The 19,045-nt window shown below is 37.3% G+C and overlaps 1 protein-coding gene across 10 annotated transcripts in view; it reads left to right on the forward strand.

The window, feature by feature from the left end:
• GREB1L (GREB1 like retinoic acid receptor coactivator) overlaps positions 1-19,045 on the forward strand; it is a 287,707-nt gene that overhangs the window by 7,159 nt on the left and 261,503 nt on the right. Inside the window, exon 2 of one of the 10 annotated variants that reach the window (XM_063716853.1) lies at positions 4,376-4,499. The exons of the other annotated variants lie outside the window; for them this stretch is intronic. The gene's annotated coding sequence lies outside the window, so the exon portion shown is untranslated. The remainder of the gene's footprint in view (positions 1-4,375; positions 4,500-19,045) is intronic. 10 annotated transcript variants of the gene reach the window in all.

Below are 19,045 nucleotides of genomic sequence, written 5' to 3' on the forward strand. Positions count from 1 at the left end.
CTAAATTGCTCAAGCTTCAGTTGTTTTATCTTGGCCAAGTTAAATCTGACCTCTGTCCAGGTACTGTTCTAAGTGCTGGGGATGCTGCAGGGAAGAAAAGTGAGAGATATCTGGCTGGGTGTGGTGGCTCATGCCTGTAATCTCAGCACTTTGGGAGAGCAAGGTCGGTGGATCACCTGAGGTCAGGAGTTTGAGACCAGCCTGGCCAACATGGTGAAACCCTGTCTGTACTAAAAAAAATACAAAATTAGCCGGGCATGGTGGTGTATGCCTGTAATCCCAGCTACTCAGGAGGCTGAGGCAGGAGAATCACTTGAACTCCAGAGGCAGAAGTTGCAGTGAGCTGAGACTGCACCATTGCACTCCAGCCTGGCAACAAGAGCAAAACTCCGTCTTAAAAAAAAAAAAAAAAAAAGGAAAGTGACAGATATCTCTGTTCTCAGGAGAATCAAACAATGAACAAAAGAAATTGAGGAAAATATGATGTTTTTTAGTGAGAAGTACCAGAGAGAAAAGTAGAGCAGAAAGGGGAATTAGAAAGTAAGCTGGAGGTTGCGATTTTCTACAGGTGTCATTGAGAAGTGACACAAAGAAGTGAGGGACTGAGCCACTGGAAAGGTTAAGGGAAGAGGGTTTCAGCTTGTTGTTAGAGGGGCAACTAGGAGGCCTGGGAGCTGATGGGGAGAGGCAAGCGAGGGAGCGAGTTGGGGATTAGGTCAGAGAGGTAATCTGGATCTTTTTACTTCAAATTCTTTGTTCTCTCTAGTGCACCACACTCTCAGATTCTTTGGTTAATCAGTTTGTAAAGAGATCAAACATCCTGAAATTCACTTTTCTTTAGCGTGATCTGTCAATTCCTTCTGCCACATTTGCCTGGGGTGCTTGTTAAATACGGATTATTGATCACTAGACCTACTAATAAGAATTTCTAGGATGGGACCCACGAATGTGCGTTTAAAAAAAAATGTTCTGCCATAGTCTGAGGATGAATGTGCATTTTAAGTGTCTTCCCAGGTGGTTTTTATGGACACAAGTTTTAGAACTACTACTCAAATGTATCATTCTGTAATTGTAGTTATTTTTAGAGCAGGTGCACTTCAAGTTGTCACCTCTGCCTGTGTAGGTTAGTGTGAAGAGAAGATGTAATTGGTATAATATCTCTCTGTATTTTTAAACCTATTTAAATGGACACTAATATAAGTTAACACGTATATCTTTTTGGGGTGTTCGGGGAACTCTGAGTCTGTTACCATAATTTGTATCCACATCAGATGGTGGGGGAGCCTTTTCACTTGAGAGTTCTGCCTCTCACCCATACAGTCTGTTCTATTTTTTGGAAAGGGCACATTTATATCTCTTTGTTTTTTTTCTCATGTTTTCTTTCTTTTCCTCTTGTTTCCTTTCTTCTTCCTTTTCTCTTCTTGAAATCTAACCACGCTAAGTCAAACATCATCAACATTTTGGTAGCCATTCTTTTATGCATCTCTATGCATATTTATGTATAATCAATATTAATAATCTTACATAAATAGGATCATATTATGCTTTTTAAGAAACTTGTAGGCCAGGCACAGTGGCTCATGTCTGTAATCCTAGTGCTTTGGGAGGCCCAAGTGGGAGGAAGATCACTTGAAGCCAGGAGTTCGAGACTAGCCTGGGCAATGTAATGAGGCTCTATCTCTAAAAACAAACAAACAAACAAACAAATGAAAACTGTAGTTACTTCTTTTTTAAAAATTTGAGGGCTGTCTTTTCCCTTTCCCCTTTCTTTTCACTCCAACAATGTCACTTATCTATTTATGTTGTTACAACTTTTTCCATGATCATGTACCCTTATATATATTTTAGTACCATATATGTACTATCATATCTTTCTAATTTTCACCTAATATTCAATAAAACACAAGGAATATAACTCTAGGCTAACTGGTGTAGCTTGTCTTTATTCTTTTAAATTGTTATGCAATATCCTATAAAAATAATCTATAGCATCTGTATTCCACAGTTAAACAACCATTATTTCATTGAAGGGCATTTATTTAAGCCAAACAAGAAACAAGAGCTATATATTAAAAGATAGACATGTGATAACACAATTTAAAAACATTTTTGTAAAGCAAGCACCATAAATAACTACCATAGACATATGATAGATTGGGGAAAAAATCTGTACCATATGCAAATAAAAGATTACCATCTCAGCTGGGCACAGTGGCTCACACCTGTAATCTCAGCACTTTGGAAGGCCAAGGTGGGCAGATCACAAGGTCAGGAGTACAAGACCAGCCTGACCAACATGGTGAAACCCAGTCTGTAGTAAAAATACAAAAATTAGCCGGGCGTGGTGGCACATGCCTGTAATCCCAGCTACTCAGGAGGCTGAGGCCGGAGAATCGCTTGAACTGAGGAGGCAGAGGTTGCAGTGAGCTGGGATTGTGCCAGTGCACTCTAGCCTGGGAGGCAGAGTGAGACTCCATCTCAAAAAAAAAAAAAAAAAAAGATTACCATCTCTAGTTTATAAGGAACTCTTATAAAATGGTAATAAAGTATTTTATGAAACATAATTTTAAAGTATTTTGCAAACATTGTCACTAGCTATTCACAGAACCGCTATTCCAAATGGTCAATAAGTATGAAAAATGCTTAGCCTTATTAGTTGTTTAGAAATGCAAGTTACAAATAATAGTAAACTATCACTTGATACCTACTTGATATTACTATAGAACTTTAATCAACATTAAAATTTCCAGAAGTAGCTTATTTGTTCTTTGAAAAATCTGTGCAGAAACATTTGTTTTGAAAGTTATATTAGTCCGGGTGCGGTGGCTCATGCCTGTAATCCCAGCACTTTGGGAGGCTGAGGCGGATGGATCACCTGAGGTCGGGAGTTTGAGACCAGCCTAACCAACATGGAGAAACCCCGTCTCTACTAAAAATACAAAACTAGCCTGGTATGGTGGCGTATGCCTGTAATCCCAGCTACTTGGGAGGCTGAGGCAGGAAAATCGCTTGAACCAGGGAGGCGGAGGTTGCTGTGAGCCGAGATCGTGCCATTGTACTCCAGCCTGGGCAACAAGAGTGAAACTGCATCTGAAAAAAAAAAAAAGTTATATTAAAGCGGCCGGGCACAGTGGCTCACGCTTGTAATCCCAGCACTTTGGGAGGCCGAGGTGGGTGGATCACCTGAGATCAGGAGTTCAAAACCAGCCTGGCCAACATGGCGAAACCCTGTCTCTACTAAAAATACAAAAATTAGCTGGGCGTCATGGCGGGTGCCTGTAATCCCAGCTACTCAGGAGGCTGAGGCACGAGAATCGCTTGAACCCGGGAGGCGGAGGTTGCAGTGAGCACCACTGCACTCCAGCCTGGGTGACAGAGCGAGACTGTCCCTCCCCACCCCCCAAAAAAGAAAGTTTTATTAAAGCTATAAAACATAATTTCCCAGGGTTTCCTGTTTGCTCAGATAATTTGAGGGAAATTGACTTTTATTTCAATCTTAGCTCATAAGCCAAATGATGAGAACAGAGCTTAGAAAATTTAATTTTGATATCAATTGCCCATTTGTATTCAAAAGGGTTTCCTTCTAAGACAGAGCTTTGTTGGATTTTAGAGCCATAGATCAATCTACCCTGAGAGGAAAACACTGCAGGGTTTACTTGACTTGCCCAAGGTCACTAAACTAGTCCTGCATGTTTTCTAGTTTACCATATTGTTTCACAGTGTCTTCTTATACTTGTAATTGCAGCTAATATAGAGAAAACATATTTCAAGGATTTTTTTTTTTTTTTTTTTGAAATGGAGTCTTGCTCTGTCGCCCAGGCTGGAATGCAATGGCACAATCTCAACTCACTGCAACCTCCACCTACTGGGTTCAAGTGATTCTAATGCCTCAGCCTCCTTAGTAGCTGGAATTACAGGCATGTGCCACCATGCCTGGCTAATTTTTGTATTTTTAGTAGAGTTGAGTTTTCACCATGTTGGCCAGGCTGGCCTCGAACTCCTGACCTCAGGTGATCCATCCGCCTTGGCCTCCCAAAGTGCTGGAATTACAGGTGTGAGCCACCGTGCTCACCTATTTCAAGAATTTTTTCTCATTTTCAAAAACCAAATATACAACATTTAGAGAAATTATATGTAATGTGTTTAGATTTTAAATAGAAATAGTAGCATGTGAGAATAATATTAACAAATCAGAAACAGAAACATTACTTGTAATTCTGCCATCCTTACAAAGTGAACTGTTATTGCAGTTCTGCTTCAAGTATTTATCTATATGCATTAATGATTTTACATACTGTTAATATGATTTCCCTAATATTTCCCAAATCTTTTGGTAACTTTGACTTCCAGGCTTTTTTTTTTTTTTTTTTCTTAGAGATAGGATCTTGCTGTGTCACCTAGGCTGGAGTGCAGTGGCACAATCATAGCTCACTGCAGCCTCGAACTCCTGGGCTCAAAGGATCCTCCTGCCTCAGCCTTCAGAGTAGCTGGGACTACAGGTGTGTACCACTATGCCTGGCTAATTTGAAAAACTTTCTGTGGAGATAGGGTGTCACTTTGCTGTCCAGGCTTTCAGGCTTTTTTTGTTTTGTTTTGTTTTGATAGAGAGTCTTGCTCTGTCTCCCAGGCTGGAGTGCAGTGGCATGATCTTGGCTCATTGCAGCTTCCACCTCCCGGGTTCAAGCAATTCTCCTATCTCGGCTTCCCGAATAGCTGGGATTACAGGTGCACTTCATCACACCCAGCTAATTTTTGTATTTTTAGTAGAGACAGGGTTTCACCATGTTGGCCAGGCTGGTCTCGAACTCCTTTCCTCAGGTGATCCGCCCGCCTGGGCCTCCCAAAATGCTGGATTACACACATGAGCCACCATGCCTAGCCGCTTTTGGGCTTTTTAAGCTGGTCTGCATGACTCTACTTTCTATCTGTTTTTCACACGTGTCATTTTTAATCCTTGAACATTGTTTTGTATCATTCTACAAATGATCAAATGTCTTTTATAGGTACCAGTTACCTCCCTTAGCATTTCCCAAAGGGTGTCACCTTAGACATTAACACCCCAGTCTTACGCTGTCAGCTGCATGTAAAAAAAACCAGAAAACTAAAGGTATTAAACAGTAATGAGTTTATTATATCACCAACATTTCTCAGGGTGGCAGGAAGGGCACTGCAATTCTTGGGTTAATTTGGGTGCTTGACAATGTCCTCAAGAACCAAGATTCTTTTGGTCATTCTCCGCCATCCTCAGCTTGTTGATGTTCGTCTTCCAGCTTGTCTTTTCACTATCCCAAGATATTTGCAGCACACATGACTCATACCCTCACACAGCTTTGACTGGAGTCAGAAAAAGGCTCTTTATGTTCAGGCTAAATGCTTTTAAAAGAATTTACCTACATACTTTGATGTCCCAAATCTTGGTGAGACTTCACTGCATGGTCATGCGTCAGCCAGTCACTGACAAGGAAAATGGGATTACCATAACTGATGTAGAATATTCAAGATTTACTCCAGAGCCTGGGAAAGGGTCTATTCTTTGAGGTAAGCATGACAAACTGTGGGGTAAATATTGAAGAAGATCAGGAAATGGCTTGATTAGGCAACCAGCAGTGTGTACTATAAAATTGAATTTACTTAGTTCCCTTCAAGGCTCTTCATAATCTGACCCCATGATAATTTAATATAAAACCTCTATTCTAGACAAGTCGATCAGTTGTCTTCCCTGCCTATCTATCCTGCTCATGTGCATTCCTACCTGTGCCTTGACATATGTTATTTCACTTTCTTAGAAAGTTCTCCCTGTTTATTAGAGCTGATGTAGCTATTTTAATTAAAATTTAAAATTTAGTTCCTTAGGCACACAAGTCCCACTTCAGTAGCCCTGTGACTAAGCGGCTGCTGTATTGGATAGTGAAGGAACAGAACATTTCCATAATCACAGGAAGTTCTGACGGAAAGCACTGCTCTAGAAATTCTTACAAAGCATACCTATTATTTACACAGTGTTTGCCAAACTATGGACCACCTAGATGAGAATCAGCTGTTTGAGATGCTGTTTAAATGCAGATTCTGAGCCATAGGAATAGGCCCTGAGCCACTTTCATGCCCAATAAAGATGAAGAACACTGCTTTGAGATCTAGTTTTGTTTCTTTTATGGAAATATACTGACCATTGGAGTTTTCATTAGTTTTCTCCTTCTCTAGATTTCTATAGCATTCATAGTTTGATGTAAAGTTTTAGAATTTCTTTACGATATTAATATTCTCTAATTGTCTCAGAAAGTATTCCTCCTGAATATTAGAGTATAAGCCTTTTAAGAGGAGGTACTGTGGCATATTATCACTTGTATTTTCCAAAATGTCGAATATAAAATTGGGTTCATAGTAAATACAAAGTATTGACTGCTTAATTACATTCTACAGAATTGTCAATCTATAGTATATTCACTTGGCAGTTCTTTGAAAATCATAATACTGTCTGCAATATTGAATATGGATGATAGAGTATTTCTGTAATTTTTTTTCTTTATTTTATTTGTTGGAAATAAACCTGAAAATCTTGGTTATATTTCTAACAAGTAGTATATGAGGATGTTCCCCATAATAAATTAGCATCATTTTAAAAAATGGCTATTTTAAAGTGCTCTGATCTTTTGATTCTCTTTGTAGAACATAAATTAGTCAAACTTCTGAAGCCATAGTTGATAAAGCAACTTTCTGTTGCAAATGAACTCCCCACTTGAACCAGGGTTCTTCTCCAGATTAACTAGAAAATTCAGGTAGCTGTTCTGGCTGCTCTACTTTGATGATTTAATAATGGCCTGAAAATCACTGGAGCAGGAGGTTAAGGTCTTAGCAACATTAGAGAATAGGTGTACATTTTCACAAGTTGGAGCACAGTGAATGATCACGGTGGAATAGTAATAGGGTAGTCATGACTAGCAGCAACTCACTTAGTTCTAAGGTGAGGAATATTTCTCTTTGTGCATAATTTCACAGACTGTATCATTCCCCAGGGTGATGTGAAAACAACTACATTCTCTGGTAGGCTCATTACCTGTTGGTACAAAAATCAATCTAATCTATTAAGAATAAAATCTCTATTGAACAAATAACTACCTTCCTGAGACTCTTGATATTTTTTACTCTGAGACAGTTGCCACATAATTTGATTCCAAAAGAGGTCACATTTCTGAGATAATGAATCAATGCTGCCAAGCATGATGGCTGGTACAAAATAGACTCCCAGTCACGCCTGTAATCCCAGCACTTTGGGAGGCCAAGGCAGGTGGATCACTTGAGGTCAGGAGATCGAGACCAGCCTGGCCAACATGGTGAAACCCCATCTCTACAAAAAATACAAAAATTAGCTGGGTTTGTTGGTACACGCCTGTAATCCTAGCTACTCAGGAGGCTGAGGCAGGAGGATTGCTTGAACCCGGGAGGTGGCGGTTGCAGTGAGCCGAGATCGTGCCACTGCACTCCAGCCTAGGTGACAGAGTGAGACTCCATCTCAAAAGAAAAAAAAAAAGACTCTCAGGAAGTGTTAGTTATTTTTCCTCATTAGACTTGTTGAATTTAAATGACAAGTCTCAGACTTTATTAGAGAGTAGCAATTAGTTGCTACTATGCACGGCTAATTTTTTTGTATTTTTAGTAGAGACAGGGTTTCACCGTGTTAGCCAGGATGGTCTCGATCTCCTGACCTCGTGATCCGCCTGCCTCGGCTTCCCAAAGTACGGGGATTACAGGCATGAGCCACCGTGCCCAGCCACAATTAGTTTTAAGCGTTTGCCTCCCAATTAAAAATGTTACCAAGTTCTTACTTTTCTGGGAAAATTAGACCATGTAAAAATAACCTTTTCCCCCCTTGTTCATTTTAATGGAGCAATAAAATACTAGCTGTGGTATTTTTTACAGTATTGTTGGTCAAAAATTGTATCAGAGTTGTTTCATATCAGTAGGTATTAAATGGACCATTTGCATAATCTACTGAAGATCTTTTAGAGTCTGTAAATGTGTGTCTGGTTATGGTATTTCAGGTATTCTAAACGTTTGAGGTTTTATGCCATCATAAAGACCTCTGAGCCAGTGGTATGCATTATCTCAACTTCTGCCTCCAGAGTAGGAACTGTGATGGAACAGTGTAACACATGGCATAGTTGCATATCTGGAATTTCAAAGGGAACATATGTATGTCAGAGTATGTGTGTATGCACAAAACACAGCTTTTGATTTTAAAAACTGCCATAAAGGTCTTCTCTGCTTAGTCTTCTGCTGTTTATTGATTTAATTAATAGCAGAAATTAATAATTTAATTCAACAATATAATTATTAAAAATGTACCCCACCTCACACATTGTGCACATATAATTTCTAATCCTCACAACAGCCCTGTAAAGTAGGCATCATTATTCTCACTTTTACAGCTGAGATAACTAAGACTCAGATAAGGCTTAGGTAAATTTCACAAGAGCCTTCAGGTAGTAAGTGTAAAGTCAGAATTCAAATCTAAGTCTGGCTGATTTAAAGCTTTTGTTCCTGCCTCTGTACTCTTGGGTACCTGTTTTGTGATTCAACTAGATTATAAGATCTGGATGTCAGGAATTGCATCTTACAATGTGTTATATTACCCAAAAAGGTAACTTGTGGCAAATGTTGCTGTTCTTGCTGAAGGTGCTATAGATAGCTGCCAAGGGACATTTTAGCCTTTGCACATACCACTAGGGGACCATTTAGTGCCATATTTTTGGGTAACAGGCTGTACAAGGCTCAATTTTGGTTGGCAAGGAATGGTGCCAGTGGGGGTCAGATCTTGAGTTTATTCACCAGACTGCAAGTGCTTTGTCCCTTTTGCTCACTGTTCTATTCCCGGCACCTAAGACCAAGCACATAGTTGCCCCCTCAATAAATATTTGTTAATGACAAATAATAATAACAGGTCTGTAGGAACTGTTAACTTTCTTCCGTGGCTATGTATTACATCCTTAACCTAGGCCAAAATTCCTTCTGATCTAAGCCACTGACTACACAGGAATTGGGGCAAGGGTGGGTAATGGAACAACATAAGCTTATTACATTGACTGGAAATACCAACACAAGCCCCATGCCCTTTGGAAGCTAGTTCAGTAGCATTATCTTTTAAATAAAGGATGGTAATGAGGAAAAATAAATTCAAAACAATTCTGTGGCAGAGGTGGAGATACATTTCATTCCCCTTTTGTTTTTGAATTATACAAAATGATGATGTGTTTATAATCCTTTGTGCATGTTCAATTGATCATCAAATTTACTTACTTACAAATGTACCTATATAATTTAAGTAATATGGGCTTTAAATTTGCCAACAAATATCCTAGTTAATAAAATATAGTCTAAGCCGTGTATTTCCAGGATAATACTGCATAGTGGAATAGAACCATGGATTGATAGTCTGGAAAAAAGTGTTTTGAAAAATGTGACATTTCCTGTACAGTATAGATGTTACAATTCATATTGCTTATTAGATTTTAAATGGACAAGATGTCCAAAATCAAAACAGTGTGGGCTTATTTTAGATACTGTTGCATGGGAGATTACCAGACATCTGTGTGGTGTTTACCCCTGGAAAGCTAAAGTTCACATATTGCAAACAGACACCATAATTCTATCCTAGATTAAGGTTTGTTTAACCTGTACTGATTTTTTAAAAGGATTTGAAGTAATAATTGGCAGCAATAATTATCAAACTCTCAGTTTTCATTTGGGTAAAAGGAATGATTTCATGAAATACATTTGTCACTTCTTTAAAAATAATTTTCTCATAATTTTTCTACTGAGCAAGAGGTGTTTATTCAGTGGGGATAATAGAATACACCATTGGGCAGGAAATTAACAATAAGAGTAAGCTAATAAGTCTTTTTTAAGCACCTATGATTGGAAGGGATGCTGTGGAGAGAGAGAGGAAAATGAAGAGCTGTCCCTGCCCTTGGGGAAACTGACAGTCTAGTTAAAACACAGTAATGTGACTTGTGGTTTTCTAGATTCAGATCTCATTTTATTCAAACCATGTTCCTCAAACCATTACTAATATAGGAAAATATTTATATAACATAATATGTAAAGGTGTTTTTTGTCCTGTTTCCCAATACCTAAATTACAAAAGAATTCAGTTGAACTTATATCAAATGGAATCTTATGCCCATTTAATTTTTTAAAAACTAGAAGATGTTTTTAACTTGTTCATGAGGCATTGAACATATTATAAAATTTGAAATGGTATTGGTAATGTTAAGAAAATCATGGTATGATCCTTAAGTTGTTAGCGACACTCATGGATATTAAGGTACCTATAAATAACACCAAAACTGTGGCATTCCTTTTTTTCGTGGTGGGAGTATGAATTTGACCACTGTTCAACTCATATCCTTTTTTTTTTTTTTGTCTTATAGAGCAGAAACTAACTTTAGTTAGTATATCACTTTTGAGATGTTCTTTATATAGAAATTTAAGGCATGGGAAATTATCATTTAGAAAGAAAATGAATGAAAGCTCATTTGGACCTTCAGACTATGTTTAAAGCACATTGTACAAGATTAATTAGTACATAACTATTCTACTGATGTAGATTATATTGAGAAATAAATATTTGAAACATAGATCTTAAAGCATTTTCTTATAAGTTCACTTTTTAGAAATTTGGATTTTCAGCAATTTTATATCACTGAAAGCTGTGTGTACTCTAATTTGGTCCTTGATATGTTTCTCATCATGAGCAGTATTAAAAAACAATAGACAAAATATTTACCATAAGTATGTTATTTTTAAATACATTTCCTTTTAATTGAATGAAATTAAATTTTCTACCTGATTTGTGGACCATCAGAGAAAAGAAGATACATATTAAGGAGTGAAAAAAAGGAAAGAGACTGAAAGATTAATTAGAACTTATTCCTTGTACAATTATATTTTAGGTTTAAACTGTTAGTCCTTTATATTAGGATCCACTAAAAATCTTAAGTTAGCCTGCTAAATTTTAGCTCCTCACAGTAGCTTGTTTTCCAGAGACTTACCATGCAAAGGACCGTCTGTTCCGAGTTGACTTTTGTTAGTAGTAATTCTATTTTGACTTAGGTGTTCAGAAATACTTTTCCCTTAACTCTTACATTTAAAGCATTAACATATAAATCTAATTAAAATTATGTATTAAGTTGACTGATTAAAAATAGTTGTATAGTCACAATTTTCTTTCTCCTAAGAATTAGAGATTTAAATCTCTGAAAACATTAATGTGTGTGGGGTGGTTATGATAGTCCAGCTGCCATTGTGTGTGTTTCATTTAAATGTAAATTTATCTTAGAGACTCTAAAGTTGAGCTCAGAAGGTACAGAATTTTAATTTGAATAGTCATTTTCTTTTTTTCATGAATACTAAAATCGGTTTTATACTAAAGAAAAAAAACCTATTAAACAGCCAATACTCAATTACTTCGTTTTAAAGTTTCTAGTATGATACTGAGTATTATTTTATAGTTCTATGTAAAGGAAAACAGTGGTGTTTTAAAGAGAAATCAGGTTGTGGAAATACATTTCTAATAATTAAATCTGAGCTGTGAAAAAGATTACTAACGTTAGCAGAAACACATTGACGTATGTATGACACATACATATCTATATACTATGTATATATTTAGACTATATATATATTTTTCCAACACACAGTTGCTGGCTTGAATATATTCTTAACCACTGATTAAAATTTAGTCTTACACTTAGTCTGATACTGTAATTATAAATAAACTTCCAGGAGCAATTCTTGAGGACAAGTTTTTAAGGAAGCTTCTGCTTACTGCTATTCTCTTTAAAACAGGTCAAGATTTGAAGCTCTGTAATTTTGCTTTATTTCATAGCTGTTGTTGGCATTGTGTCAGCTACCATGAATTTTCTCTTAAGCAAGGTTACCTTCTGTTGCTTTTAGCAGCCTTTTCTACTTCCCTACAATAAAATAGGCCATTTGTGTGAGTTGCTGTTGATTGCATATTTTGAAGTCATTTTTGTCTTTAGTCATTTAATTACCAGCCTGTGATTATCTTGTGTTAAAAAAACAAACAAGTAGGCAGAAAACCTCTTTGATCTACCCTAACCTTTCTATATGTAAATTTTGGAAAAGCGACACTGTAGCATGCCAATAAAATTTACTCCTGCATTGACATTTCCAAAGTAATTATAAAAAGGATTATAAAATTTACTAAAGGAATTGCTATTTGTTGGTTGACAAAATTTACTTAAGCCACATAAATGTAAATATTTCTCAAGCAACCCCTATAGAGTCAACGGTTGCCATCAAAGAAAAGACTTTTGTTTATTCTAAATACCTTTATTTTGTTTTAATTTTTTATTTTCTAAATACCTTTATTTTATAAAGCTAGGAAAAATTAAAGTGTTTTGAACATTTTGAGGTCTTACATTTTTACTTATGCCATTCTTTAATATAAATGTTTCCATGATTTAAGTATGACATAATTCTGTATGATTTGCTTTAAATTAATAGTTACTGGTTAGAATTTAAAATTGAGTTTTATAGTAACCAGTAAGGATGCGAATTGTGTATTTATGGCAGTATACTGATTTACAGATTCTATGACAGACGGTCAGACACACTGGTTTTTATGAAAATCCATGAGCGTTTTTCTCCTGTTTACTCCGTGATTCCAGAATAATATGTAGGGGTGATTTCCTTGAGAACAGGAGTTATTAGCATCATTCTTAGGGGTAGTAACAGTACCCCTCCTTTCAAACACAGATCTTTTTTTTTGCTCCGTCTCCAACTTCCCTGCCATTCCTCTTAACTTCTGAGGCTTGGAGAAAATGAACTTTAAAAACTAGAATTCTTTCTCTGTTTTGAATGACAGACCTTATGGGGTTACTTATGTGGTTGGGCTTTTCTCATCCCAGATGGAGTACGTAAATACTTCATAAAATTCTTTATAAGATTAGGTGCTTAGAGATGCTTTTGCTTGGTTACACTTTTGCCTTCCCAAACAGTTGTTTCTGTTTTTTCACACAGAAAGCATGTTCTACCTCATTTGCATCAAAGCCCAGTTAGTTTAAGACAGATAATTTTGTAACAAAAATTTTATGTTTCTTAACATGATTTGGAAATTAGTATTCATCATTATTATAATTACTTGTATTGGTAGTTTGTCATTGTAATTGTACAAAGTGTTTCTAGGTTACAAAACCTAGAAGTTCTTTGCAAGGCAATGGGCCAGTGATATCAACCCATGGAAATGGCCATGGTAAAGCAGTTTTCTCTGGGTTCATTTCTAGTTTGTGTCATGGTTTGAGAAAAACAATAGATGAGAACCAGTTAGTATGAATATTTTTAATCATTTCATCTGCTAAAACTTCATGCCATGCCTAAGAAACGATGGGCTTACAGGGGTATTTTCAAGAATTGCTTTATAGAACTTCCTTATTAAACATTTTATAAGGACATTCTGCTTTAACAAATTACATGGTGTTGAGGTGGGGAGTATATGTAATTGTAAAAGGTTTATACCCCACATGCAGATTATTACCTGGTGACTGAAAATGCTGCCTGGATCTTTTTTTGCAGTGCCAGGGAAGGTGGGGGATGGGGAGAATGAAACTTGAATCAGTGGCCATCTGGCCCAGATTTGGCTGATTTCCTGTGCACTGCCCTTTGTTTCAGCCAGACAATGGATTGTTCCTTGAAAAGATAAGAACTCCATTGATGACTTTGTGCTGAATCAGCACGTTTGGTTTGGGATTGCAAGCACAGACTTATATTGAAGGGTTTTCATTTGTTGGTAGGTCACTATCCTTGTCTTCATCCATTACAAAAATAGCCTTAAGGTTGTTTTCTGTAGTTTCTGTGCTGAGATTACAGACAAATTGAATAAAATAATTGGACATGTAGTTTTCTAGTTTTGTACTACCTGTCTTAAACATTGAAATCTCCTTGTCTTTAGTTTCCAAAATTAATATCTCCCTGATCGTGATTTTTGATAAATCTTTATATAGAATCTTTTCTTAAGTCTGAACTTGAATTTTCCATTTGAGTCTTCAATGACTTAAGTTTAATGTTGTCCTAAATCTAAGTTAGACTTTTATGATATGGTTATGTAAATGGTAAATTTTTTGTGACATCTGTCGTCATATATCTGCAAATTACATTTTAGGGTGGTAGAGCTACTCCTTACTTTAAATGCTACCTACTCACTGTGACACTGTTTAATAAATGGTTATTGACTAGAGAAGTAGGGGTCTCTCACCTAGCATTCTAAGTCAGTCAGTCATCAGTTTTTGTAGGTTATCTCAGAAGCAATAGAGATCAGAGAGTAGTTAAGTGTCATTTTTCAGAAGACAAGAACAACCTTCACTGCTACCAATTTGTTGTATGACAAAGAAATACAAAAACAATCATTTTTACGTCTGAAGTCATAGGAAGATTGTTGGCAGATTTTGTCTACCTTTTAGTTTAATTCTCATCTCTTTACAGTTGAGTTGCCTTGTGACTCCCCAGTGCAGAATTTTCTCTGAAACCACTGATAACTTCAAAATCAAGCATCTGAGCAAAATAAACTGCTTTGAGATCTAACCTATAATTCATTTGTGTAGATAAAGGTATGTTGTTTAGGTAGAATCAAAGGGCCTGATCACAAGAAAAAAGCTTAATAGTTAGTTCCTTAGGGATCTAATTACGTAGCAGATGGGACCACACAGCACAGTTCGCTGTTATTTAGTGTAATTAATTTTAGATCTGCATCCAGAAAAAAAAAAAAAAAAAACGATGACAACAAATGACACAAAATCTTAGTTTGCATCCATATAGGGCAGTATCCACTCATAATTGTTGTTCCTCTTCTCTTTTGGATCACTTTAATCTACTCCTTACTCTATTCGATGCTAATAAGGTCTCAGAATTGCTTATTTGCTTTAAATGCATGAGTAGTTTGGATACACTGATATTAAGGGTGTCATGGATGTTCATTGGAATAGAATACTCAGATTTAGAGGATTGGTTAATTAAACTGTAAAATAAGCCAGAGTTAAAAGCTACAACAACAACAAGACCAAGACAAGTTCTACTTTATTTTCCCCCTGCTTTAATCCGAAACTAGTTCAGGGAACTAGTTCGAGGTAGAGGGGAAGGTCTTATCCTTTCTCCCCCTCCCCCCTCCTGGTCACCCTTCACCCCCGCCCCACGCCCCCCAACCTCTGACTCTCCTTCAAATCTCACTGAGGAATTATAGTCTCTGCAGAGGCTTGGTTGCAGATGCCTGGAAAGTTTACACTGCAGAGAGTTGTTTTGTTTGGCATAGCTAATCAGGAGCCAGGCTGGAATTGCTCATAGCTGTCATTCAGGTTTTGTTTCAAAGTCCAAGGACCTGCTGGGAAAAACAAAAAGCTAATGAAAGCTGACTGTATTTAGGCCTCAAATCTGTAGAAACTGAAATGATGTCCTGACAGTGTATTCTTATTCTTCCACATTCTTGCTGTTACTAAGGTAACAGATTTTTAGAGGCTTTCCATCTTCATTGTCAAGTATTTGCTACACTTATTGTTGTTTTTCAGATTAGAGCAATTCAGATTATCTCCTTTTGAGATGAAGGAAAAAGAGAAAATAATGGAAATAAAATGTCTGAATCAAATACCCTGAATGCTAGTAAGATCAGTTTTTTTTAATGCCTTAAAAATTGTTAAATTCATAACACATTAAAATTTAGGACAAGTTCACTTTCCCAACTTTGTGATGCTGTGTGTATGAAATTCCCATTCTTGTAAGGTGAAATAGTACATATTCATATAATCAGTAAAGAATATATCTTATAGGAAAAAGGTATATAGTGAACTATACTGTCTTTAAGATCTTCCTTCCTGAATGAAAAACCAAATTACATAAAAAACTGACGAGCTTGAATTCCTATCTGTAAATGGTAAAATCAAGTAGCCTGAAAAAATGGACTGTGATGGGCATATTTATTGAAACCATTGTTTTTTTGATATTTGTTTTTACAGGAAGATTTGTCTTGATAGATTAGCACTCACCTATATTGAAATGCTGTTGTTTTTACAGTCTATTTGGGGCACATATCAAACCTGTGGTTTGATAAGTGATAAGCAAAAGATTATTTTGTGGAGACAAGGTGTTCTTTGGGTTGGCTTTAGAACTGAGACTCTTCAGGGATGCTTCTCAATAGTGTTATAACCTTTATGAATCCTCTTGCCATGATGTTGACTCATTTGGAAGATGACACAGTTTTTCTTTTTTTTTTTTTTTTTAACGGGCTTATCAAACATCTTCATTAAATACTCTTTTCCCTGTAGCAATGACTGTAATATTGAAATGACTTAATTTTAGTATTGATCAGATCATGTCACTAATTTGGCCCCAACACAGCAACACAGTAAAAGCCTATGTTCATGGAGATAAGATCTGGCTTAATTTTCTTCCAAGAAATAATTAAGAGAGTGGGCAGCTGGCTGAATGGAAAAAAACCCGTAAGGATCTGGAAGAAAAGTATTAAAAATGTATCTGGAGGCCCTTGTTTTAATTTCTGTATCTCTGTTCATGCTAGTTTTCCAGCCTGGAATTTTATCTTTTCTCACCTCTACTTATTAAATCCTATATGTCTCAAGGTCTGGCTCAGGTCTTTCTCCATTCACTAAGCCCTCTTCAGCTGCTGGTGTCCAGAAGATAGTCAAGAGAGGCTGTATCCTCAGCTGGTTACAGTATTGAAAGAACTGTGTTCAAATAGGGTTTCAACATTTTTAGGAGGAGAATGATTAGGATGGGGGAGATACAAAGGGAAAATAACGGATGGAATAGATCATTTGAAATGGGCAAGTTTAATCTAGAAAAGATTTAAAGAGAGACAAGGTATCTGTCTTCAAGGACTGACATATGCAGCTGGAATTAGATTTACTCTAATCAGCTTTAAGGCAGTGGTTTCAAATTGTGCTGTGCAGAGCTTCAGGGATTTTGTGGGGAGACTTGGGCTGCAGGGAGGTAGAGAAGAGCCAGAGACGAGTGGACATGCTGAGTGCCCCCTGCGGCTGCCAACTGAAGAGTTCCACTTTTAACTGCTTTATGTATTGTGTTTGTGCCTACTATTTCTTTTAAAAACACATTGCATGCTTTAAAAAATAAAGTTTTGAAAAACACTGCTGTATAGAATAATAAGTGAGAGAGTTTGGGTTCAAATTACAATAAAATGTTCTAGCAATAAGAGACTTCGAAAAATTAAATGAACTGCTTTGTGAGATGTGAGTTCCACATTAAAGCAGAACATTAATGACCCTGGCAAGGATGTTGGAAGATTTCTGCTTTTGAGGAAAGGTTGAGTTAGATGGCCTCCTGGATTTCCTACAGTTCTAAGATTGTGTGATTTATTTCTTCTCTTATTGTCAGTATCAGATAATCTGACATTTAGCTGTTTGTTTGTTTGTTTGTTTTTTTGGAGACGGAGTCTCACTTTGTTACCCAGGCTGGAGTGCAATGGCATGGTCTTGGCTCACTGCAACCTCCACTTTCTGGGTTTAAGCGATTCTCCCACCTCAGCCTGCTGACTAGCTGGGACTACGTGCGTGTGTCACCACACCCGGCTCATCTTTGTATTTTTAGTAGAAACGGGTTTTCACTATGTTGGCCAGGTTGGTCTCAAACTCCTGGCCTCGTGATCCGCCCACCTCGGCCTCTTTTTTTTTTTTTTTTTTTTTTTTTGAGACAGAGCCCCCAGGGTGGACTGCAATGGCATGATCTTGGCTCACTGCAACCTCTGCCTCCTGGGTTCAAGTGATTCTCCTGCCTCAGCCTCCTGAGTAGCTGGGATTACAGATGCATGACACCACACCCAGCTAATTTTTGTATTTTTAGTAGACACTGGGTTTCACCATATTGGCCAGACTGGTCTGGAACTCCTGACCTCAGGTAATCTACCTGCCTCGGCCTCCCAAAGTGCTGGGATTACAGGCATGAGCCACTGTGCCCAGCCACATTTAGCTATTCTTAATTGGGCTTTTTGAGAAACCCCACCTCCCCATTACATCCTGAAGTTACAGAGAGTAGGAACAATGTCTTCATTGTTTTTGCTTTTGGATTCCTCAGATCCTAGCACAGATGTAGGGGCTCAGTAAATACCTGTTGATAGAGAAATGACTGCAAGAAGCACTTGCTTGATTGCCTTATGACCCCATCCAATCATAAATGATGATAAGGGAAGGTATTTGCAGGAATTTTTTTTTCTACTTTTGCTTTCTGCCCTTAAGAAATAGTAGAAATGACAGAGAGTTGTGATAAGCCAGTCCCACCCCAAGCTCTTTTTTTTTTTTTTTTTTTTGCCCAGGATGCCAGAATACTGCTTTGTCTGAAAAAGTGAACATTGCTCCCAGAGAGCCTAATAGCTAAAAAATTAAACATGGAAATCAGGATTCTCCATACAAATAAGAAACTGAGGCACAGTAGAATGGTGAAGTGAGGAGATTTCCAGATATTCCAAGTGCAAATAGGGGAATATGTTATAAGAGGATCACATTGTCAGCCTTGACTTCAGGGTCTTTTGCCCCCTGATTTCAGTTGGTTCTCATGATATTGAGAACTAGGACTAAAGGATATGAATTACAGGAAAGTTCTTCCAGATGCACGATTGGAATCTAGTAACGGTGGTAGACTTGATAGGGGTAGGCAGGTGCTTGATGAGCACAGCAGAATCAAAAGCAGCACTTTCACCCATAGAAGGCCTTTCATATTTCCTGCCTTTGTCTTGGGTGGGAAAGGGAGAAGTGTTTGTGCCAGCTTCTGGCACATTGCCTTGTGCCAAGTAGACACTAAAGAAGTACTTATGGAATCAAGGTGAAGTTTATTAATGGTACTTTCAGAGGAATTACCAATTATAGTACACACCATAGATGGGAATCATAGTTCTTCTTGCTTGAAGTCCCCTGTTCCTCTACAAAGTCAGGCGAGTTTAGGAACAAGTTTCATGATGTCTATATATATATATATATTTGTTATTTCAGGCAAGGTTTCACTCTCTTGCCCAGGC

The sequence above is a fragment of the Pongo abelii genome, chromosome 17 (assembly GCF_028885655.2).
Source record: "Pongo abelii isolate AG06213 chromosome 17, NHGRI_mPonAbe1-v2.0_pri, whole genome shotgun sequence".
NCBI classification, from domain to species: domain Eukaryota; kingdom Metazoa; phylum Chordata; class Mammalia; order Primates; family Hominidae; genus Pongo; species Pongo abelii.